At 42.6% G+C, this 25,284-nt stretch overlaps 1 protein-coding gene across 2 annotated transcripts in view; it reads right to left on the bottom strand.

Annotated features, from left to right (window-relative positions):
• Window positions 1–25,284, bottom strand: part of DMAC2L (distal membrane arm assembly component 2 like) — a 126,486-nt gene that overhangs the window by 77,836 nt on the left and 23,366 nt on the right. The gene's annotated exons all lie outside the window — the stretch shown is intronic.

Here is a 25,284-nt window from a genome sequence, read left to right as displayed (position 1 = left end):
GAAAACCCTGTATGAGAAAAATGTACATTCTAAAGCCCTTCAGTGGCACCGCTCCTATTTAAACAACCGAACACAAACCATACAGTGGGCGCCTTTTCCTCAACCCCAGTACCAATCAAGTATTGCGTACCACAGGGAGCTTCCTTGAACCCTACCCTCTTTAATGTTTACATGTCCTCACTAGCTAAAATCAGCAAAAAATTGGGCATCAGTATCTGAACATACGCAGACGACGCTCAACTGATAATCGCTCTTGATAGACACGATGACACAAGGATCAGACTCATTAGCTGTCTTTCAGAAAAGGCAGCCTGGAGGTCTGACCACTGTCCGAAGTTAAATGTAGGCAAATCGGAGATTCTCATGTTCGGAGGAGCACATTTAGTTTGGAATGCAACCTGGTGGCCCGCCTCATACCCTCACCCCCAAACAAGTTGCAAAAAATCTGGGCATTCTTGTTGACACTGTACTTACTATGCAGGATCATGTATGTGCACTCTGTGGGAAGAGCTTTGCGACACTTGAGTTGTTAAAAAGACTCTTCCAATGGATTCCTATAGAGTGTAGAATAACGCTTGTCCAAGCCCTGCTAAGTAGGATGGATTATGGGAATGCTCCTTTTGTTGGCATGGCGGACTACCTTTTATCTCAACTACAGCTGGTCCACAATGCGGCTGCCAAATTGGTATGCAACAAGAGTAAGTACAGCTCAGCTTCTGAGTGGATGAGGACACTCCACTGACTCCCAGTTAGACAAAGGGTCAAATTCAAGCTGCTGAGCGATGCACATAAGGTCTTACCTTTCTCCAAGACAAAGTGGAATTCTATGCACCCACTCCAAACCTGAGGTCACGCCATCAGGGGCGGGCAGTAACCAAACGTATCAGGAAGTCCAGAGTGGGGGGGGGGGGGGGGGGGGGGGGGGGGGGTTGTTCCTTCTCTCATCTTGCAGCAACACTTTAGAACAAACGTCCACTTGAATTTTGACTCATGGACAACTACACAGCGTTTAGTAAAAAAAACTAAAAACGCATCCCCCCCGACCCCCCCCCCCCCCCCGAAGACTGACTCGCAAGCCGAGGACTTTGTGGTGACTTTTGCCCTGTCTTTCCTGGAGTTCTAATTGCAGCCGAAGGGAGAATCCTGCTCTGTGCTTCACTGGGGCTGCGAACTTTGTAAATCAACTTCGGCCCTGTTGGAGAGAGAGGACGGGGCCGGGACTGCGAGACCCAGCATTCCGAGCGGCCTGTCACTCGCCGCAGCTGGAGCCTCTTCCTGCCCCACCTCTCAGTAGCACCTGAAATACGGCTCGCGGCCCCCGCTCCACGGGAGCCGCTCACAAGCCGAGGACTTTGTGGTGGACTTTTGCCCTGTCTTTCCTGGAGTTCTAATTGCCGCCGAAGGGAGAATCCTGCTCTGTGCGTCACTGGGGCTGCGAACTTTGTAAATCAACTTGGGACCTGTTGGAGAGAGAGGACGGGGCCGGGACTGCGAGGCCCAGCATTCCGAGCGGCCTGTCACTCGCCGCAGCTGGAGCCTCTTCCCGCACCCGCCTCTCCCTACTTAACTCCTCCGATCACCGCGCATGCGGGACGCGAGCGGGACGGCGCCGGGCGAAGCCCGGGCCAAGGGCGGGCCCGTTTCTGCCCGTTCCTGACCGGTTAAGACCGGACCGGGCCCTCCTTCTTGGTCTGTTGTTGTTGCTCGACGAGGAACTTTGTGGATAATGTCTGGACGCGAATTAAGGAGTAAATCAACCGTGGTTGGAGGCTCTATAGCGGGAGGTATGGAAAAGTCCTTAATTAGAGCAAACTCCTTATTAGAAACTGAAATCTCCGTCTTGGAAAAACGTCTCTCACAGGAAATCTCCGCAACTAAAAGATCATCCCTGGGAGCCATTGCAAATGCCAGATCTCCAGATAGGAACCTGGACACAGTTATACCTGTATCCTGTATAACCGAACTAGAGGCTCCTACTGGAGCAGAGGAGCATGATCCGCAGGACTTGGACATTTTGGTAAACAAAATCTTGCCTGAAATTAATTTGATCCTTGATAACCATGGGTCTACTCCCATTGTTCCCGCAAATAGTACACTGAACCAAGGCATCAAAGAAGGGGCAATTCCTAAAAGTAAACAAGCGTATAATAAGAAAGATGAGAATAAGGCTAAAATAGCTAAACGACAGAGTGGTAGTAACCCATCAGTTAGGCCTTCGATCGGCCCAAAAGTAACTGCGAATGGGACGGTCGATTTAACTATGCCCGTTCCTGTTACCCTCCCGCAGATTCAGCACGGCACTGAAATGTCTATCGCAAGCGTGGGCGCGCTATTTAAATCCCTTTTGTACCCCCTAGAAGCTAAAATGGATCAAATAGAACTCAGACTTGCTAATATTGAGAAAGTGACATCTAACTTAGTAGCATGCCCAAGTTTGGTCAACAAGCCGGGTGTAGCCATGACTACATTATGCCAAAAGGGGGGTATGCCATCCACTTTAGATTGTAGACCGCCCATTGTAGATTGTAGATCACTCAGTCAACCAGGTACTATCTTGGTTCCCCAGGACCCCCCTAAGCAGCTCCCTGATCCCCTGCCCAGTAGTAGTGACAATTCCGGTAATAGTAGAGTAGATGCCTGCAATCTTGTCCCACCAGCATTAGTGAAGGAGTGTAGAGTTATAAGATCCCGATTACCTGACCTGCCACCTGAAGCAAACCGTTTTATGGTCGTCTTGGCAGGCGTCCCAGCCTTAGAAGAGGAGGAAAGGGAATCCTTTAGCTGTTTAAAAAGTAAGGTTGTCAAATGGTTAAATTGGAATAGACCTCTGCCGGATCATTTATCTAGTGAGATCATCATGCTAAGAAGGTTACCTTGGTTGGGTAAGACAGCAAAAACAATACACGGGGACTGTGTAACAATAAACTTTAGGGACCCTAGAACTGTATTCCATATATGTGCTGGTTTTAATAGGTCATTTGACTCTACTATTCAGTCATTGCCGTTGACCTTTTTTTTACCCCCCCAATGGTATGGTCCATGGGAGAAGTAACGATGATTGGACAAGGGTTGACCATAGAGGAAGAAGTAGGAGATTCACTGGTAGATTTGGCCCCATGCCTATCCTTGATCCCTACTGCGACTATAATCGTTTTAGTTGTCTTGATGCAGTAGACGGACTACCCCCTGCTAGCCAGATGTCATCAGAGGGTGGAAGTCTTGAGCGGAACAAAGTACTTCCCGTGGGGCTTACTGACCAACCAGGGTATGAGCCCATATAGAGTGTATGCCTAAGGCGGTAGACTATCCAGGGATAATTCGCCAGTTGATCTCTGTCCTCAATTGTTGTGGTATGCAAACCCAGAGTCCGGATGCCACAACATTAACGGCGCCCTCCTGTGTGCCTCTGGAGGAGGCTCCAGGATCGGGCGTGGGATTCCCTGGTTGTGGGTATAAATTTGTAAGCTGGAACATTGTTGGTTGGCGTAAAAAGGAAGAATCCCTTGGTTGGCGGGAACTTGTTAACAACTACGATATACTCTGTTTTCAAGAGACATGGTCTACGGAACAGATAACCTTTGATGGGTATGTCTCCTTTAACCTCCCTGCGGAGAGCTCAACCATGGGCAGGGCCAAAGGGGGGCTTTTGGTACTACTCTCCATAAACCTTTCGGTGCAAGTTAAATCCTATACAAAAATTGGGTTACATTCTCAAGTACTTTGGCTGCAACACATTGGGGGCCGTAATGTTTTGTTGATCAATCATTATAACAATGTGTTTGACCCCTCTAGTTCTTTAAATAGTTAATGAACTAGAGAATGCCCTGGATAAACTATGTGGCGCCATCTCTGTCCCTTTTGCTATCATTTGGGGGGGGGGGATTTTAATATCACTTGTGCACTTTCTCTTTTACGAATGTTTGTGGATTTGATGGTGCGATTGGAGGAGTGGGCAGAGGCTAATGGAATCTTAGCAGATTCCCAATATGGGTTTTGCAAGGGCCTCGGTACTATTGAGCAGTGTATTAATCTAGACCTTATTATAGGTAAATACACACAGGCCAAGCCGGGTTCGTTGTTCCTATGCTTTGCGGACCTATCTAGTGCTTTCGACCTGGAGGACCATGCGTTATTGTGGACTACATTATTAGAATTGGGCACCCCAGCTGTAATTATCAATTTTTTGGCCAGACTGTACATTAAATTATCGGCCCGGATACGTTTTGGTCAAGCGGGGGAATGCACTAATGATATCAAGTTCAAATCAGGCATTAGGCAAGGATGCGTTCTCGCCGCACTCCTCTTCTCCCTTTTCATCAATGCTATTGATATCGAGCTGAAATCGGTTAATTCTGATGCACCGCTAGTTGAGGGCCATGCGACTCCTGTGCTGCTCTACGCAGACGACACGGTCCTCCTATCTAGAACATCTGTCGGTCTGCAGAGACTAATGGACAGATTTGCAGATTTCATTAGGGGGAGGAAACTAAAGATTAATAATTCTAAAACTTTTATTATGGCTTTTGGGAAGAAGGTAAGGAAATTAAGACCATTCCAGATCGAGGATCAAAAAATCCAAGTGGTAGATAATTTCTGCTATCTTGGTATCACTTTTAATAGAAACGGCATGTAGGCTCAGGAGATTTCAAACGTTAAGGCTAAGATGGGCAAAAGTGTTTTTGGTGTTTTCAAATTTGCCTCTAAACTAGGAAGTCGACGTATATATTTGATATGTTGCATGTCTATCGCCATAGATGCGCCTCAGTTGCACTTTACGGATCAGGTGTCTGGGGTCACTGTCGACACGGGGATCTGCAAGTGGAGGAAAACAGTTTCTTAAAGAGACTCCTTTGTCTTCCTTTATCTGCTTCTACTAGGTTGGTTCACCAGGAAGTTGGGTTGGTTTTTCTGACGGATCTCATTGGATTAAGACCGCTAATGGCCTGGCGATCGATTTGGGCTAAGGAAGAAAGTGGTTTTACCAGGAGAATCATCAATGATTGCCTTCGCCTGGATGAATGTTACTTGATCCCATGGCTTAATTACGTTATAACATCATTCAGAGATATATTTCACCTGAATGTCTCTGCGGATCCCGCTAGTGCTACTGATATCTCTAAAAAGGAGCTTAAAAATATCTGTCTGGGGGTTAAAGCTAAAATGCGCGGTGACGCCACTAGCCAGTTCCAAACCCATCAATTTTACTATCCTAACAATCTGAATAGTTCTGGCTTTTCTAAGTATTTGAAGGTGGTCACTAAGCAATCCCACCAGTACGTCCTTACAGATTAAGACTAAGTATTGTACATAAACTGGTGGCCTTCCCCTCGATGAAAAAGCACCCATCTATCCTTTGCCCATGTGATGGAATCTCGAAGCAGAGCACCGAGCACTTTTTACTCATTTGTCCATTGTACCGCTATCTCCGTATTGCCTACCTTAAGCCGCTTTTTAAAAAAAATTCTGTGTCAACAATCAAAACTGCTATGAGGCTTTTATTTGCACTAGATGATCCAGATGTGTGTTTTTTAACAGCCGTTTTTATTTTGAAATCTGTGTCCACTAGGAAAAGTATGGTCTTTACTATTAATTAATTAACTGATAAGGCCTGATTTCTGTCATTTTAGCAAGTCTTTGTTAAATTAAGTGTTCCCTTTTGTTAGTGATTGCAAGAATTTAACATTGTACCGGTCCTGAAATGTTGTGATGTATTTTTATGTGCTTTTATGATTGTTTTGATTTACATATGACTGGGTTTAAATTGGAATGGCATGTAGAGCAAAAAAACATGGATTTAGGTCCAAATTTCTGTACAGGGGTGAATGTTTGATATTGTTCAACATTCTGTCCATCAATTGTTTTTTTTGCATTCGTCACACATTGATGCTTATGTTTTTTAACATGGAGATTTACTTTTCACTTATCTTACTGTAAAAGGAGTGAATTCTGCTACCATGTCACAAACAACAAAATTAAATACTTGTAACTGAACTTTACAAATATTTCTAATTATATCAGCAGTACTTAAAGAGCAAATAAGATATTCTGTTTTTTCTCATTCTGAAGTGTAATGTAAACAATCATTTAAAAGGATCAAAACAAACCAAGACACTTTACTTATGGAATAAATACGTACAGAAACCAAATCTCCACGTTTTTGTGCGCCATCATATTTTAGCAGTAAAATGCATGCCTTATGCAAATTTAATGCCATTTGAAGAGGGCATTTTTAATAGAAAACAAGCTACCTGGAAACTGAAGTGTGGAGGGAGGGGGGGTTGTTATTATTCTTCAAGGCCGCGGGCGTGCTGGGGGAGATTACACCCTAGAAATGGAGCCGTCGCTGCGGGGTGACTGGTCGATGGCGCGATTCTTAATACGGACTAACTCAATTGGAGCTCCCCTTTGATACCGGAAGCGTCTATGAAAGGGCAAAGCACCACGCTGTGTACGTCCCTCAACGCCGCTTCTCATCAAAATATTAAATGCACGGTGCAATACCACCACCTGCTGGCCATATTCATGCATTATCCGGTAACGGCTCTGAGTACCGTAAGTCAGTCGTACTGAATACAGGCTTGTCTTGCAACGAACGCGCATGCCAACGCTGCGATTTAAACTGGGAACTCATAATTTTATTAAATACATTAACTGTAGCAACTGCAGAAGGGTGTCTAGACCAATTCACGGTAATGAAAAAATATTTTTCAATTAGAAATCTTGGCTCTTAACCGCAGTATTGACATGTAAGGACTCAAAGGAATTGCTAGGAATTCTAGGACTCAGTCCTAGAAGAGCCTTTCAAGTCTACAGGAGATACAGTTCAGAGAGTGTTGAAAAGAACAAGTTACTTAACTTCAGTAGCACTCCCTCTATAATCAGCCTAACTGCAGATTCTTAACCTTTAGACTATCCCCAGGCACCATGGATCCAGAGGTGGCACCATGACTCCGCCCCACTGTAAAGTAACAGAGCACAGCTGCATAAAAGCACCACCCCTGCATGCTGACTTCAGTTTTTCCTTCTTTCTCCTTCTGTGCCCACACATGCAGCACAGTTAGAACCAATTGCAGATGACAGTGTTTCAAAAATCGATCTTGATTCTGTTCACAAGTCCACTTCATGGAACGAGGAAATGGGAGGGCAGTGAAGAATCTGCTGTTAGATGGAGTATTTACTAGAAAGAGTGCTACAGAATAATTAATATGTTCTTCTGATGGATACTTATAACCACAGATTCCTCACTTTAGAAGAGATTCCACAGCAGCACTTCCGAAAAGGAGGAGGGTCTGAGGAGTGGACTCAAATGAGGAAGTCTTGCAGGACCAAGCGATCTAATGACCACTTAGCCTGACCTGGCAGCCAAGGCATTGGTGTTTAGTGAACATCCACACTAATGCCCTCATCTCAGTCTGACAGACACCCAGAACTGGTACCTCAGCCTCCAATGTTGTCACAATGACAGTGTCCCTGGTTGAATGAACTTGCAAGCTCTCTGAGGTTTCCTTCTTAGCCAGCATGTCAGATTTTAATGCAATTTACTACCCACCTGGGGCAAGATCCTTTTCTGCACAGCCTTGCCTTTTTATACTCAGCATAATCCCACTAAAAGCTTATCATCCAAACAATGCTTTTTTGAGTGATCAATGTAGAAGCTCAAAGCCCTTTTAGACTTGAGTGGATGCAGCCTCTCCTCCTTTTCTTGAAGGATGAAGCGGAAGAAAACATTTTTGGGAGAGTGGGGGACTGGCCACAATGCCACAAAAGGCTATCCAGGTCCACAGCATAAATTTGACTGGAAAGAAGGTGGTGTATGGTGGTTGCACCAAGAGCATCTGCAGTACACTCAATTGGCGCGCAGAGGTGATGGCAATCAGGAAAAACATTTATGAGTACCAATATTCACAGTGAGTAGTTGCTTAATGGACTCAGGTTGCAGGGATAACATCAACTACTGAGCCCCACAGACTAAATGCATTAAACTGCCACCAATCAGTCTTCATACACTGTGGTGGCAGCTGCAGCGGCTGCGGTGCATGACCCTCCCCTGTTGCTAATAGGACAGGTGGTCCTCCCGAAGTGGTAGCTGGATCGGAGGGCAAATGCTCAGGATCTCCAGGTACCATAGTCTCTGGGCTTGGGTCTTCTCGAAGGGACGGATTGTCCTCAGACCTTGAAGCAGTGGTGGGAACACACCTCATCGCAGTCAGAACGCTTTCTGCAGTGACATTCCCAAAGGGAACTCCAGTGTACAGTAGTTTTGACACTGCACATTCTCACCGGTGGCTTACAGACCTAACCAAGGCACACCCCACAGATCAGGGTTGAGATGTCGCTCATTATCCTAACCATTGTGTTGTAGCGACGGAGGGATGATGATGATGATCCTATCTCCCCTTAGAAGCACTCGGTTATCGGAGCTGCTGATTTCACTGTGCACTCTCCATAGAACTTGGAGGTAGATTTGGCACACATCTCTGTCATGGGAATCTGATAGAATGTTTTCTAAGAAGTTCCCTGTGCGCCCTCGTTTGCTTTCTGGAGGCATTTATCCTCAGATTTCTTCAGATCCATATCTTAGTGCGATTATGCTTTGGGTACTCCGCTTGAATTAAATAGGTGACATTTTCTTTCACACCCGCTGCTTGTAAGGAGTTTGCGGGTGTATCCTAAGCAAGGGTGTTGAGGTGCCAGGTTGCTGAAGTCATGTTTATAGGACAAAGTAGATCTATATTTCTGTAGTTGGACGGTTCAATTGTCAATTCATGGAAGTGCATACAGTGCAGTGTATGCAAAGAGGGGCTTGTGGTCAGTGATGACATACAAATGGTGTCCATAAAGGTACATGTGGAAGTGGATGCAGTCCTACTTAATTGCCAGCACTTCCGTTAGGATTAGGAGTATCCATGTTCTGTCTTCGACAGGGCTTGGCTAACAAATGCAATGGGACACCTATTGCTTTGTTCCTGCCTTAAGATTGCACAAAGAGCTTTAGGGCTGGTATCCACAATGAGGAAAAGCCTTTCAATTTACTTTGCAGATAAAAGCAAAATAAATAGCTGGTGATTAAACCAAACACATTTTTTTCTTGTCCTTCAAGACAATAGGTCATGCATAGGCTTCAGGCAGTGGAGGTGGAGATGTGAAGGCTTGCTCAAAGGCAGACAAAACTGGAAATTAATGTGCACTTGCCCTTGAAAAGACGAATATTAAACCAATCAATGAATTTTCAGGATTTTAAAATGCATTAGGATCTTGTGGATATACTAGACCACGTTTGTGCCTTCCTCTTCCCCATCAAACATGGAAGTGAACAAGCCAAAATTTCCCTCACTACAGTGAAAGATTACAGCAATGGGAATTATGCGTTCACCAAGCAAATCCTTGAGCTCGACACCCTTTTAATAACTTGAGTAAAGGTTCAAGACATATGTCCGAAGTCCGGCTGGGTAGGTGACGGCCATAGCGGCGAGCCGGAGCCAAACCCCCTTATAGCTGTCGATGCAGCCCCACCTGAAATCGGCCATGTTGCTCGGGCTCCGCCGAGTTAGGATGAAGTTCACGAAGTATCCGAAGGTCTCGAGTCCAGAAACGGGAGAATGGGGACGACGAGGATGGCAAGATAGGAAAAGATATGGCTTTGACTGCCATCTTAAGGTCAGGCAAGTTGAGTCTGTTGATCCCGGACACTCTGCAGCTGGGCTTGCCTCTAGTTCTGTGGTTCATGTTCTGCTATGCCTTTTGTACGGATAATACGTTGGGAACGCTTCATCTTATCAGACTTCATCCCTCTTCGGTGGAATTACCAGGCTCAGCGAATCCCAATTTAAAAGTATTAGCAACGTTTTTATAGGGGATTAACTTAGGCGCCAGCATGACATCTAAACCCCCAATGGGAACACTGGAGGCTATTTTCCGCTCCCCTACTCACCGCCTCTGAAGCGCGTCCGCTCTGGATCTCGGGGGACACTGCAGGTCGGGGTCGAGTGCCCTACCCACTCTGCCGCAACCGTATCTTATAAGCAGAGTGGGTAAACAAGATTTTACAATGCGGTGCAATCCCCCAGTGGGGTCCGCAGGCACTTCGAGGTGAGGGTCGAGGGCGTTGATTGCTGGTTAGAACGGAGGTCAGTGGCATCACAGTGCACCTAATTCGGCACCAGGCGTGTGTACGTATCTCCTCGGACACCCTCTTAGCATGTTTGAAGGGAGGGACGTCACAGCAGATATTTCAGCGATACTCGACCGGAGAAGGGTGAAATTAGTCTCTAGGAGAGCCTCCTACATTCCTGTTGCGGAATCTTAGTTGAGGGTGGAACGCCATTTAGGAGGCTGGAGAGAGGGTTGTGTATGACATTGTTCTGCATTCTGTCCATCAATTGTTTTTGCATTTGTCACCCCGAGTGGGACGGGTATGCCCAGACGAGGGTCCTGTGCTCTCCGTGGCACTGGAGTCAAGCTATCCTGGCTGATGAGGGGTGAAACCCCGAAGCCAGTCCTACAATGCTTGTTTCCAGTCCAGGGAGGACCTGGCATGGCAGTTCGGGCTGGATTGTTCCCATTGGGCAAAGGGTCAAGACTGATTTGCATACGGCTGGGTTCGAACTGGAATGGCATGGTGAGCAAGAAAACTGTACAGGGGTGAATGTATGACATTGTTCTGCATTCTCTCCATCAATTGTTGTTTTTGCATTTGTCACGCTGTGGGACGGGTATGCCCAGACGTAGGTTCCATGCTCTCCATGCCACAGGAGTCAAGCCATTCTGGCTGATGAGGGGTGAAACACCGAAACTGGTCCTAGGATGCTTGTTTCCAGTCCAGGGAGGACCTGGCCTGGCAGTTCGGGCTGGACTGTTCCCATTGGGCACAGGGTCAAGACTGATTTGCATATGGCTGGGTTCAAACTGGAATGGTATGATGAGCAAAAAAACGATAGATTTAGGCCCAGATCTCTGTACTGGGTGAACGTATGACATTGTTCTGCATTCTGTCCATCAATTGTTGTTTTTGCATTAAAATGAACTGTGCAACATTTCACTCCTCTGGTTGAATATGGTGCCAGATCAAGAGGAGGCGAAAAGGGCATTTAACCATGTTTGCCTTTATATCTCTTACCAATATGTGATGGAACTGGGAATGTGTGGATTGTTGGTGGCCCTAACATGGACTTTACAAGGCATGTCTATTGAGGACGCACTATACTGGAGTTGTGAGGTGAATGCCTGGCGAGATCTTCAATGTATAGCTATAAAGGTACCTTCCAGTGCGCAAAATGAATAGACTCCTTTATGGTTAAACAAATCTTCACGCTAAGTAGGTGGATATGTATTTCTTAGGGCAATCTACAGCAATGTGTAAAACAAGACTAGGAGCATCACGTTTGCTCTGGTGGGATAGCTACCACGATATAGGCCCATCTAGAATACATGGAGCTGTGCTTTATGGTTAAGTGTGCCTCTCTGATTGGTTATTGCCCATGGCATCTGCTGAGCGTTTCCTAAAAATACAGGGTACGTGTTTAGGTTGTCTTGGAGTGAAACAGCGCAGAATGGTGAGCGGCTCTTTAATTGTGCCTACAGGCAGTGTCAGGTCATCCTGGTTTTGTTAGACATGATAAACTCCAGGTCGAGTTTTTGGATTCCACTTCCCAACTGTTATTTGCTGGCTGTTAAGATGTTGGTATCCAAGTGATTCCATGGCTCATTCTCTATTTAAGCAGCATATGCCTGGGCACATGAGCAGCTGTTCTCATCTGTTGATGGCTGGACAGGAGCGGGCAAAGGTTTCACAATTTCGGTTGGCAGGGGTTTATAATAGAGCTCCATTGTTCACAGGCAAGATAAGTGATTGCTTTCATTTTTATTTCATTACTGCATCACCTTTCTTAATATTGATATACTAACTACATCACTTTTATTATTGCTCTTTTTTGTCGGGCGCTGCACCGATGGACACCACAGCCTTCTTACCCACACCTCCACCAATAACAATAGGTTGGTTCGCAAAATACCAAACAGAATGCAAAAACACTGGTCACAAATTGCAACCAGCATTTTAACAAGTGCTTTGTACATCTGGCCCTATGTCTCTACTCTTGCTTTCTTGGGCTAAGCCTAAACATATCTCCGGAAGGTCTTGGATCAAGAAGTGGGAATGGAAATACTTGAGTTCACTGCGCAGCGACTTCCATTAACAACATCCAGGAAGGGAATTTTGAGGAACGAGTTAAAATGAGATTATTCTATCACTCAGCTTACCCTAATGCACATTTTCAGTAATACAGTTAGTTCTCCTCCTGCCCCGGAGTTAATAGAAGGATGGGTCCATTTTAGAGGCAATCTATTAAGTCACAATGGCACATCGGGTGAAGACTCCAGCTGATAATTGCGGCCAATTAGATTCTGATTTGTCTCTGAGAGGGAACAGACTATGGCACACAACAATCAACTTGTAGACATACAATGGAATCTGGGGGATTTTGAGAACTGCCAAAGGTGGCATAATTTAAGGGTTGTAGGGATAGTGGAAGGTGTGGAGGGTGAAAATATCAGCAGATTTGTGTTTAACTCGTTCAAGGCTCCAGAGTTTACAGGATGGAACTGAAAGCACAAGATTCAACATGCACAAAGGTTTCCTTTCATATTGAAGCAATCAATCTAGGGAGAAGCACCTGCCAATTCTAAGCCCAGAGCCTTTATATCTGTTTTTGTCAAATAACTCCTTAGGCAAGCAATCTTTGGAGTGCAGATGACCACTCTTTCTTTGTGAGACCAGACTTTTGCCATCTGAGAGTAGAGAAACAATGGAGACTGCACCAGACAATAAAACTCTTTCAGGACAAGGGGACTCAAATCTTTCTGTTCAACTCGGTAAAGCTTAAAGTGATTTTCAACGGACTCTAACCTTCAACTCATAGGTTAATGCAAAAGAATATTTGGACAGTTTACGCTGATACATTAACTGGTAGTGACATTGGGGGGAGTTGTTCAGGGTTTATAAAATATGTTGACTTCTTGTTAGTAAGAAGCACAGTCATCAGTCTCACTCGAAGGTGAGGGGTGAGACGGAGGGCACACACTTTATCACACAGATCACCTATTGCAGGTTTAGCCTTTTCACATGGGTGGAGGGGGACTGGGGTTTGAAGGGGGCTCCTGGAGGAAGAGGAGACAGGGAGGGGTGGTGGGAGAGAGCCAGAAAAGGGGCAATAGGTGTGAAATGATAAAAAGCTCAGGTCAGTAAAATTAAGTAGCATAACAAATTATCCAGGTTGGAATTGAATCATAGCAGAATAATTACGGGAGGGCAAGAGGAACATGAAATCCTTCAAAAGACTACAGTCACAAAGCTGGGTTTTAATTGATTTTATGCTAGGAGGATTGCAGAGGAGCACCAATTACACAGAGCTGAAAGCTATGGATACAGTATTGGAAGGGTGTTGGTCTCAAGAACACGGCAGAAAATAGTTCAGAATGCTATTAATGTTGTTTAGGACAGGCATGTGCAGACAGTAAACATCCCAGATGTTATTATCACTGTGTTTGAGCAATTGTATCAGGCTCTATATCAGAAAGATTTGGTCCCCCCCTTGGACGTGAATAAACAGTATTTAGAAGAAACTAGGAGTGCAATAAGGGTGAACGTGAGGAGTTCATTTTCCCTTTTACAAAAGGTTTCGAAAGTGGTGCTAGGCTCTTTGGTACATGTGAAAGCAGCTGGCCCAGATTGGATCCCCTTAGAGTTTATAGCATCTTTTTTCTGACGATAGGGCCACAACCTACATAGATGCTCAATTGGGGCTTTCCTTCCTTGACTCTAGGGAAACTATAAACAATGTTTTTTTTCTGAAAAAAGGCAAGCCTCCATTAGAGCATGAGCCATCTTGCTAATTAAGGGCACTGCTAAAATATATTCAACGTTCATGGCGATGTGTATGACTAGGGTCACTGCCAAATTAGTCTTTCCATTGTAAGTCGGTTTTGTTCCAGATCAGACTACAATGAATCATATAAGGTGGGTAAATACAGTATTTGCCATATCTGAGGTAAGGGTACTCCTTTGGCAATCATCCTGCTTGATGCAGAAAAGGCATTTGATCAGGTCACTTGGTTGTACATTTAGGAGGTTCTCAGTAGGTTTGGGTAAGGGCCTTGCTTCAAAAATACCGTAGAGATAAAGTTTGCCTTTAAGACAATCGAAAGAAGGATAGTGCTGCTCACTAAGGAGTTAACATTACGGCTACAATGGAAAATTTAATCTCATTAAATTGTGATCCTTTACTGACTAAAATGAAGAAAAATCTGACACAGCTATATAATCATATTTAACAATTATTGTGCAGTGTAATGTAAATAAAATGTTGGTAATACCAAAGATTTTATATTTATTCAGGGCAATTCCTTTAGCTATAGGATGGACATGGTTCAAAAAGCTGGGTGCTATCTGTAATAACTTCATAGGGAAATATAAGAAGGTAAAAAGAGCCCTAAAATATTTAGTGATGCCATTAGAAAGAGGTAGCTGGGTAGTGCTGAATTAAAAATATAATTACTGTGCATCAGTGCTGCAACGCATAGCTTTTGTCATCACTGTTCAGTGCGGCAATGATTCGGCCTAGAGAGGCTACCAATTATTTATGAATCCACTCTCAGTAAAGAGGATAGAGGATGTTTGTTAAACATATTAGAATCTAGATATTTAATTTTTTTTAGATTTAACACAATCGAGGCAGCCTGCAAAATCTGACCAGGACTAAACTGGGTATAGCTTGATACAGGTATTACACCTAGTTTTGGCATTCTCCCCTTTTTCAATCTGTTTTTCACAGTAAATACTGTGCAGTCTGGGAGAAAGTAGGTATCTGAAAAATTGGGGATATTTTTCCCTTTGATCAAATACGTTTCTTTTCAGCCCTGCAGCGGAGAGAGAAAGGGGAGAAAGGGGGAGATAGGGAGTGAGGTTCTGTAATTCTCGAGTCTGACTTTTTTTCTGTGCCACCATTTTGTGTTGCCCTCACGTAGGCCTGTGAAGGTAGCCTGACGAATAAAGTGGCCTGGCCTTCTTAGTTCATGTATACATTAACTAAGGTTTCTTTTTGACTCTGAAATGAACTGTAAGAAACTGACCTCTTCACCTGAAACTGACCTCGCAAAGCCAATTTCCCTGATCGATCTTTGTCTGAGATTGCCAATCAATGTTCAGGACATCGCTAACTTTTAGTTTCCTTACACATGCCTTATCTTGTTCATCATCTGTTACTGTTTCTTTTTATGTTTCTTCATTACATGGGTTATGCTTTCAATTATAGGTTTGTCCGGCTTTTGGAGGTTGAATTTGGGACATTCTTAATGATTAACTTTTGGGTTGGGATACTGTACATGTAATCATGCCATGCCCTGCAGTGCCATCTAAATCAGATTAACCTTTGTGAACTATGTAATTATAATGTTTTACATATATCCTGCTAAAACCCCAAAGGCTACTCACCTACTGACCCTCCAGATGTTCCATTTGTTTAGGAATGTAATTGGTACAACTCCCTAACATGCCTGGGGCAGGATAAAGAGTATATAACACGTGAAGTAAGACCATTCTAACAGACTGCCTCATTCAGTTGCTAAGGCTTCTGTGTGATGTAGTCTCACTCATTTGAGTTTAATAAAGAGGTTATTTTATATTCCAGCTTCTGTGTCAACTTCTTTGTATTAGTGAGAACACTGAGAAGTGGATTTTTGATTTCTACAAATGGCGCGGCCAACGCGGGCCTCATCAGAGAAGTGGCTATCTGAGGGAGTGATCTTGTCAGAAGACAGAAATCTACTGAGGAGGATAGGACATGACTCTACTAAGGAGGTACTCTGTGCACGGAGGTTCTGGGGATTCTTTGTCTCTGCAGCCCAGTATATTTCTGATCTTCCTGATTTTGATCCTCCACATGATGTCACTCCTGACTGAAAACCTTTTTGGCGCGAGTATTTAAAAAAAAGACCGTTAGGTCATTTAGAACTTGGCAGTTAGAATTTGGACAACCTTTTGTTTGGTATAGCTTTGGAATTTTGGAATTTGTGTTGGCCAACTTTGGATTTGTATAGGTTTGTATATGCAAATTGCAATTTGTGTAGGCAGGTAATGAGGAGATTTTTCTCTATCTGGTTTTGTTGAACGGTGCAACGTACGAAGAGTACCTTAAGCACTACTTTGATTATAATATTGCATATTCTGCAGTATTTTTGGCATGCCTGTTTTCAAAGCTCATATTGAAGAATGTGTTGCTTTTTCTTGGAGGTACCATAGTGAGATGTGAATTAAATAAGCCGGCTCCCTTGAGGGAATATCTAAATAGGTTTAGGTATAAAAACATATTTCTTCCTTGGTGATTCTGTATCCCCAGGGAATTAAAATATGGACATAATACATACAAGGATCCTCTGTTCTGTGCAATTTTATGAATGGAGATATGCAGGGCGATTTTTTTGGGTGTTCTGCCAGCCAAAGCTAGTGAATTGAGTGTATCTTGGCTTCTTGGAAATAAAGGTCTGTGGGGCTGTTTTTGCAGTCTTTTGGAACACTATTGAGAAGCGTTTCTTGTAAATATGACTTACAACTAGTATTTACAAATGGTTTTGTTTCAGTACAGTCTGTGGGCTGTCCTTTGTTTCAGTCCTAAGTGTTGTTCTGTGGGTTAAATGTGTGTTTAAATGTCTATGTGGTTTTCCTATTAGTGCAACTTCTGTAAGTAAATAGCGATGGCGCTATTTATGAAATGAATGGCTAAAGCGCGCCGTATTGTGTGTCCTGAGTGTTTGACCCCTTTCTGTTTATGTCTGAAATGAGCTCAAATGTTTGTTTGTGGTTTTTCTTGATGTTTTCAGTCGATTAAGCAAAATGTCTAAATGCTTAAAAAATGAAATTAAAATTCACATTCACTAGGAATAAAAAGGCCTCAAAAACGAAATTGTTTGTTTTGTAGAAAAACAAACTTATAGTATTTTTTACTTACATACATTGTATTAGATATTAACAGGCAAACACTTCAGCTGAAGTAAATTTTTGCTGAACTCAAACGCACAATATAGAACACGCATTGATATGTCTTAGTTTGAAAAAGACTGCCACCGTGCTCATGTTACAACACTGAGAGACAAGCTAAATAAATAGGAATATTTACTCAGCCAGGACTTCGCCCTCAGTTAAACACGGGTGAATCTTTGCATTTCAGAATGTTGTTTTAAAAAGGTTCCAAAACTAAGGTTCATCATTTTGTATTACAGGACGACATTTCAATTAAGGGTTTCCTCTCTTTAAGCATTTTTGTAAGCATATTCTTGGTTCTGTTGCTAAATAATAATTGTCCTTTTTAAAAAAAAAAAAAAGTGGTGCAAAAATGTGTCATGTTTCAAGTTAGACTTCTGTGCTTAGGCTTATAAATGAATACGTCTAAAAATGATAGGCAAGAGATGCAGCTTGCTTCTATATGTGGAATTATCAAAAATGATTGGGTTTATGAAAAACAATTATTAATTATGAAAAATAATTTTTAAAAATAAGTGCTTCTAAATTAATTTTTTACTATTTATAAAGCTTAATACTCATACTGTGACCTCCTAGCATTATAATGTAATTTAAGTTGTGTTGTACTGCATAATGAGGACATTTGCATATGGAATTTCACTTGGCGCAGGCGCAAAAAATTCATTTTTCCAAGGATTTACATGAGAGATGTCTAATGTCCAATCTCTGGAATCTGTAAAGAACATTCTGAGGATGATTAATATGTAGAACAATTATAGGATATTTATTTTTAAGTGCCCCAGGTGGCAAAGTCGAAATTGGGTAAGGGCACTATTTAGGCAGCCTTTTTTTCATTTAGAGTAGCTTTTAAAGTGCCTTAGGCTTCAGTAAATGCATACATTTAGGTATAATACAAATTTGCAGGTTGTTCTCATTTGGGGTTGCTTTTAGTGGCTCAGTGAGCCAATGTGCCCGGTGCAGAGGTTTGAGTTTAATATCAGGGTTGAAGGTTTTAACTCTAGCTGGACCTACTGAGACGTTCATCCATTTAAGGTTGATGAAATGAGTACCATTGCATAGGGTGGTAACAAGCATTTGTTCTAAAGCTGGTATGTTGTGTTGTTGTGTTCTGTGAATTATTCACAGTAGATGTTTTTGAGTCTGGGAATAGGAGTGGATTGTGGACCCTAAAGGGAGTAATATATATGGTATGTGGTTTTGGATAGGGTTGGTTATTGCAAGTTAGAAAGAGTTAGGAAGGCTTTTTGTCTTTGACAGCTTCAGGGTGAAGAGAGAGAGAGGGCTGAGGAGAGGCAGATTTTGACCTTGAGGTCAGTAAGGTGGGGGTTAGCAGTATGTTGAAACAAGATGAGTTTTTGTATGACTCCTTTGAAGAAAAAATGTTTGTGTGTTTTTCACGTTTTTGCATTTTGTCCTTCTATGAATTGTTCCTGCTGGTCCTGTGTGTCAGAAGAGACACAGTAAGTTGTATTTGACAGCTGATCACCACTAACTGGTGACTAGTTGTCAAAAGGAGGGTGAGGAAAGTAAAAGAAAGTGTACTTTTAATTTTAAGCCTGACAAATTAAGCAGGCCCGAATATTGGGTTTTGGGCTGCATGAAGTGTGAGCGTCACCGCTTATTTACATGTGCTATTGTAATTTGTCTATGCTTTTTGTGCTTGGTATACAGCACGTATATCTGATGGCTTGACATTGTGTTTTTTTATTTTATGTATGTTTTTGTTTTATGTTGCTGCATTTGATACTATTACAAGTTCCCCTGTGTTGTGAAGGGATCTTCATGACGATGCATATCGCTGCACAACAGTTGGGTGAATTTGCTCTGATACTAAATTTCACAGATATGATATTTTCATGCTGTGAACAAGACAGACAGCACTTCACCAGTGCATGTCTATTTGGCTATAATGGTACTGAAGGAAAATGAAAAGAGTTATACAGGATCAAAGTGTGTCACCTGCAGTTAGTCACGTTACTGCCCCCTTCCCTTAAGGAACAAGCAGCCCTAGATTTATGTATCCTGATTGGACGTAAGGATAAATAATAGATCTGTGACTCTTGTACATGGTGACCTAATTTCTATATTACATTAGTCAGTTTTGTTCTGCTTCCTAAGTAGTGTATGGCTTTGTTCCTTAAAGGAAACCAGGTTTCATTTTTCCCTGAAAAAGGAACTGGAACATTAGCTGAGATTACCGTATATGGTGTAGCGGTCAGCGGTAGAGTTAAAATGTGTGTACTATTTTGACTTTTGTGTATCACCAATACCCTTGGTATTCTGTCACAAACTTGACTATCACCCGAGTAATTTCGTGTTCTTCCTATAGATTTTTCTTTTGCCGCTTCTCCCCTGATTGATGTCGCATTGTGCCTAGTTATTGGGGATTTTAGCTGTGTCCTAGTTACATTTCCCTTTTCCGTATTCCTTTCACCAGTCAGCCCATTTATTATTATTGGTGTATTGTTCAAGTTCACACTTCCAGACTGCAGAAATGTACCAGGGACCCCCATATTATGTATAATTCCCTTTTGTATGACCAGACTGGTTTTCAAGAATTTTCTTTAGGCCTATTTCGATGTTTTCCAGTCTGTCTGTCAGGGTAGTGATGGACTGGTTAACTGACTCAATACTATAATAAGACAAGTTTTCCACCTCAATAGGAGATACCGTACATTTATTTTTATGAACATGACAAATTTTCAATGACTATTTTAATTGGATTTTTTTACCCTTTTGTTCCTGCTTGTTTAATTTTCGATGGGATCAGATGTGTTCTAAATCATGGAAATACCAGGACTCCCTAGTTCTTGTATTTTTGTTTCCACATTTTGATCATTAGCCTTTGTATTGCATAGTGCACCTGATGCACAATTAATAAAGGGAGGTATCTTCATGTCCCTGATAATCTGTATTATGTGCTTTCTCTTTTGAGGTGTTCTAGATAAGGAATTTAGGAACACTTAGACTTAATCGTTGAGGAAAAAATGTTTACCCCAGTAGACGATGTCACCATGTAGCACATCCATTCATATAGAATTCCCATGTAGCTAGCTACCCTTAGATGGTAGAGGATATGCTCTCACATGGAAACCCAATTGAAGAGGCTAGAGGCACTGTTTTGCCTACTGCCTTTGTCTTTGTATTCTATGAGAATGAAAGTGTATTTTAGATCACAATAGTCCCATGGCGTATGGCCACTCCTTTGAAGATTGCAGGCCACCTGCTTGCAGTCCCCTTGTTAAATACAATGAACTGTTTTTGTACTAAATTGAAGGAAACTAACAACTGTGTCACATTTCCTACGTCACTAGGGTCTGCGGTATCAAGTCATAATAACCTGCAGAACACTGATTTAAGCCTAATTCCCATCAGTGACACAGATGAAAGACAGAGGTCTTGGCCCTACAGTCCCAACACCCAGAAAGTAGCAAGGCTGGTTAGCGATCGCCAGCGCGCCATCAACGGTATCTCCAAAGCATCGTACTTGCTCCATCAGACGGCATTGGACATCACAGAACCAGAATTTCAGTGCAAAAGAGTGAAAGAGAAGGATCCCTGTTGTTGATGGCAGGGCTGGTGTGAGGTTTCAGTTTTCTACCGGTCATGTGCTGGTAACCTCTGACAGTGTGCAGTCCCTTGAGCCCCTAGGCCTGAATTTTTGCCACACCCCCCCTTTTCCTTTGCTCTAACGGAAGGGCAGTGCACCGGAGGATCCAAGATTGGCAAAAGGCACTACATTATGGTGCCCATGAAAGAGCAGCCTGAGTGTCCTCCGACACTGAATAATGAGTGTTGGAGCCTGAGAATGTAGACCCGGGTCTGCATGAGATGATCTGTGCCCATGACCAATGAAGAGCACATTATTTGTAGTGTCTGCCGCAGAGGAGAGACACTGGTGTACTGCCTTGAGACATTGAGACTTTCGAGTGAAATGTGAGTGTTTGCCAGGAGGGCACTCCAACTAAGCAGTACTATTTTCATGAAGAGGCCTGAATCGAGAGGCTCAATGCGGAAGAAGACAATGGAAGCAGATTTGATGGACGATTGAAGCCTGCCAGAGAGGCTTTGAACGGACTTTGGGCACAGTTGCACAAGCGATTCCAGTGCAATTGTATAAAGTAAAAGTTAATTAAGTTCTCATTTGACTGAATTGCCATGGAAAATTAAGTGGCTCCGCCTCTAGCACCCAAAAATGGTCCACCAGAAGTGAGTCTTTGTGGCACTATGTGTGTTCGGAGACCTGTCCCGAGAGAAGTAGAGAATAATAAAATGATGTTACAGCAACACCTTGACGACCTAATGAATATCAATATAGACCTAGATTCAGATTAACATGAGTCTTAGGTTATGGTTATTGCCTACGTAATAGCAAAAGGAGGGTCTGAGGTTCTGTAATTCTCGAGTCTGACTCAATTTTCTTCTGTGCCACCATTTTGTGTTGCCCTCACGTAGGCCTGTGAGGGTAGCCTGACGAATAAAGTGGCCTGGCCTTCTTAGTTCATGTATACATTAACTAAGGTTTCTTTTTTACTCTGAAATGAACTGTAAGAAACTGACCTCTTCACCTGAAACTGACCTCGCAAAGCCAATTTCCCTGATCGATCTTTGTCTGAGATTGCCAATCAATGTTCAGGACATCGTTAACTTTTAGTTTTCTTGCACATGCCTTATCTTGTTCATCATCTGTTACTGTTTCTTTTTATGTTTCTTCATTACAGGGGTTATGCTTTCAATGATAGGTTTGTCTGGCTTTTGGAGGTTGAATTTGGGACATTCTTAATGATTAACTTTTGGGTTGGGATACTGTACATGTAATCATGCCATGCCCGCAGTGCCATCTAAATCAGATTAACCTTTGTGAACTATGTAATTATAATGTTTTGCCCATATCCTGCTAAAACCCCAAAGACTACTCACCTCCTGACCCTCTAGATTTTCCATTTGTTTAGGAATGTAATTGGTACAACTCCCATACATGCCTGGGGCAGGATAAAGAGTATATAACACGTGAAGTAAGATCATTCTAACAGACTGCCTCATTCAGTTGCTAAGGCTTCTGTGTGATGTAGTCTCACTCATTTGAGTTTAATAAAGATGTTATTTTATATTCCAGCTTCTGTGTCAACTTCTTTGTATTAGTGAGACCCCTGAGAAGTGGATTTTTGATTTCTACAGGAGAGAGAGAGAGAGAGAGAGAGAGAGAGAGAGAGAAAGACCACTGCCCACAACTCTTCAAATCTTTACCTTATGCACAAAAGTGCTGCACTTCACCAGAGGTGCTTATGTGCAGTCGCTCTTATATGCATTGCAGTGGCGTGGGGGAGTATGAAATCTCCTTTTTATTATCATTGGCTATCAAGATTTCTGTCTATTTATTATATCAAGGGGAGTCTGTATCAATATAAAGTTAAAAGGCAAGGATCAGGCGAAGAACTAGATAGATACCATTGTCTAATTGGCTAGAAACAATGGGCCTAATTACAGTGTCAGTTGGAAAGCCTCCGACCACGGTCGGAAGCTTTCCGACCAACAGTGCAGGTTTAAACTCCGACCACGATATATCAATGACGGTGTTCGGAGTTTTTTCAGCCGGGGATTCCGACTCAGTTTCAATGGACTCGAGGAGCCCATCAATCTGTCCGAAAGGCCTCATAATCCCTAAAGGATGGCATTTCTGCCGTCGGGATTATGATAGCACTTTCCAACGGCAGTTCCATGTCGGCCTTTCTGACATGAAACTGCTGATGGAAAGGGTCTTTCGTGGTCCCTAGCAGGGCCTCCTGACACCCTGGCCCTCTGCATGTGGCCCTGGGGGACACCTATGGTGCCCCCTTCACATACCTGCACCATGAGGTGCCTTCCACACGGTGCAGGGATATGTAAAAACTAAAATGTTCAAAGGGAGTTTGTGCTGTGGGTGGTTTAGAGCCGTTGCACAAGCTCCCATTGAAAAATGGATGTTTGCGACTGCACCAGGTGCGGTCGCATCCTAATTGAAGTGTCTGAACCACCGACCGGAGGTCAGTCGGTTCCCCATCCGCAGCAATGTCGGTAGGAGGCAACTCCGACCAACATCTTAATCAGGGCCATAGTATTCTTGAGGAACCACAATCTTGCCTTTGGTTGCCCTACAATTACTGGTTACTTTCATACCTAACTTTACTACATCTTTAGACATCATGGCATGACACAACACGGTGGGCGGTTATATGAACTTTAGAATTTTTTTAATTCAATTTTTTCTTTTCGTTTGTGTTTCAGAAGTTGCTGGGGTATTAATAAAATAATCGGTGTGTGATTATTTGCTTAATAATGTATTATGTATGAATTTATTGACTGAGGTTTTGTACTCTGCATTCTTTTCTCAATAAAAAAACAATTCATTCACAACTGATCCATGCTCATGGCAAACTCTTAGATGCTTGAAATATTCAGAACTAGCTTGATTAATTGGACATCTAGCTTCATCAACAAAACATATCTGTGACAGCAAATATATTCCAGTACCCCCAACTGGATTGTACACTAGCATTCTAAATGCTTCATAAAATACAGCTACAGGAATCTTTGTCCTTCGGTCTTTCAATGTCTGGATTCTTTCTGGGGCCCATGATTCCTAGATCTCTTTGCCTTTCACCACAACACTTGCTTCATCATTTCTACAGCTAGGTACCCGATCTGAAAGCAAATACATGCAATGCTTTTCCTCAGAACGGCTCACAAGACAAACTGTATGCAGCTCCATCTTTCACAAAGATTTCCAAGTGTCTGGTCCATTTTCATAGTCACTTGGGAACACTGGCTGCAATAGATGTCTTTCAGAAAACTCAAAATCTGGTACCTTCACCTTCTAGAACTCTATGTAGAGATTTGAATGCTCCATTTCCTTCCTTCCTTCCTTCTCGATAGAGACGGCAAGCAACACAACCTAATTCTGTCTCATACCCTGTAGCTGATGACCTTGAAACTTTCAGGTCCGTCTGGACAATCTAAGGTCTTTTGCAGAAACATCTTGACTTTATCCAAAGTTCTAGAGATCCATGCAAATCTAAACCTTATAAATCAGCCTCTAGAACTTGGAGTAGCTGGTGCTTGGAAAAAGCTGTTATTCCCAAGCCAACTTTGACCATAACTTTCTAGGTCATTTGGCAGCTATAGGCCTCTTCTACAGACTTACTAATAGTTATAGACCAGCCATTTCTTTGGACCACTTTCGGATGGGATGGTAGGTAAAGCCACAAGCGAACATCCTTTAATACGTACACTTCTCAAAAAGAGGTGGACTCAGAAGTAATCTAAAATCTATTCTTTGTTGTGGGAAGTTTCAATCATTTGAAAGTTCATATTGAATGGATGGAGAATTCTTCCTTTTCCTTGAAAATGCTTTCTGCCTAACTTACTGTTCTATTTATCCTAATTTCTTTCAAAATAGTATTATACTAAAAGATGTTACGGCTCTTTTTCTTAGCAATGCCAGACAATTATTTCCATCTGGTGTGTGTTTTCAGGTTTCTCAATGCATAAAATCCAACAAGGTAGGTATGTTTTACCCGTACTTATTTTCAACCTCAACTTTGTGTTGCTTTATATCTGAAAGATTATGAATCTCTTAAAGCTACTCTCAGACTCCTCCCCTGCCTTTAACTCTTTACTTGTTTCCATGAACCATTCAAACCTAACATCTTTCCTCCCCAACTTTAGCTAGATGAGTGAGGCAAATTAGGGTCATAGTTAGTATGGATATTTCCTATAACGTGGCTCAGAGTGTCATGGCCTCTAAAGTGTTTTTTTTAGCTAACAGGTGGCTCATCCTTCCACGGTGGTAGTGGCCATGCTTTAAAAAAGTAAAATAAGACGCTGCGGTCTAGCAATAAAATGCAGATTTTCCTAACTTTAGTATCAGGAAAGTCATGATATTTTTAAGGACACAGAAGCAAATATTATTATTAATATTTATTTATTTATGATGGGTTCTCTAGGCCCTATGCTTCCAGTGCTTCTCCTCAAGGTCAATATTAAACTCCTGGCTGCTATTGCAATAAAAGCTGGATTAGAAGCTTAGTACTCGCCTTTATCTCTGTAATAATCTCAGGACTTTCTTGATTAAAAAGTAAGGAAAATCTGCATTTCCTATGACATCTTCACTTCATTTGAATTATTCCCCAGGCAGATAATATGATGTCAGTAAATTATATGTTGATGCAATAGGCTCTGCTCATAGAGGTATATCTGAGATTGGGAGAAGTCAT

This window comes from Lissotriton vulgaris, chromosome 9, assembly GCF_964263255.1.
Source record: "Lissotriton vulgaris chromosome 9, aLisVul1.2, whole genome shotgun sequence".
NCBI lineage: Eukaryota > Metazoa > Chordata > Amphibia > Caudata > Salamandridae > Lissotriton > Lissotriton vulgaris.
Note: the sequence above shows the minus strand (reverse complement) of the source record. Positions and strands in the feature narration are given on the sequence as shown.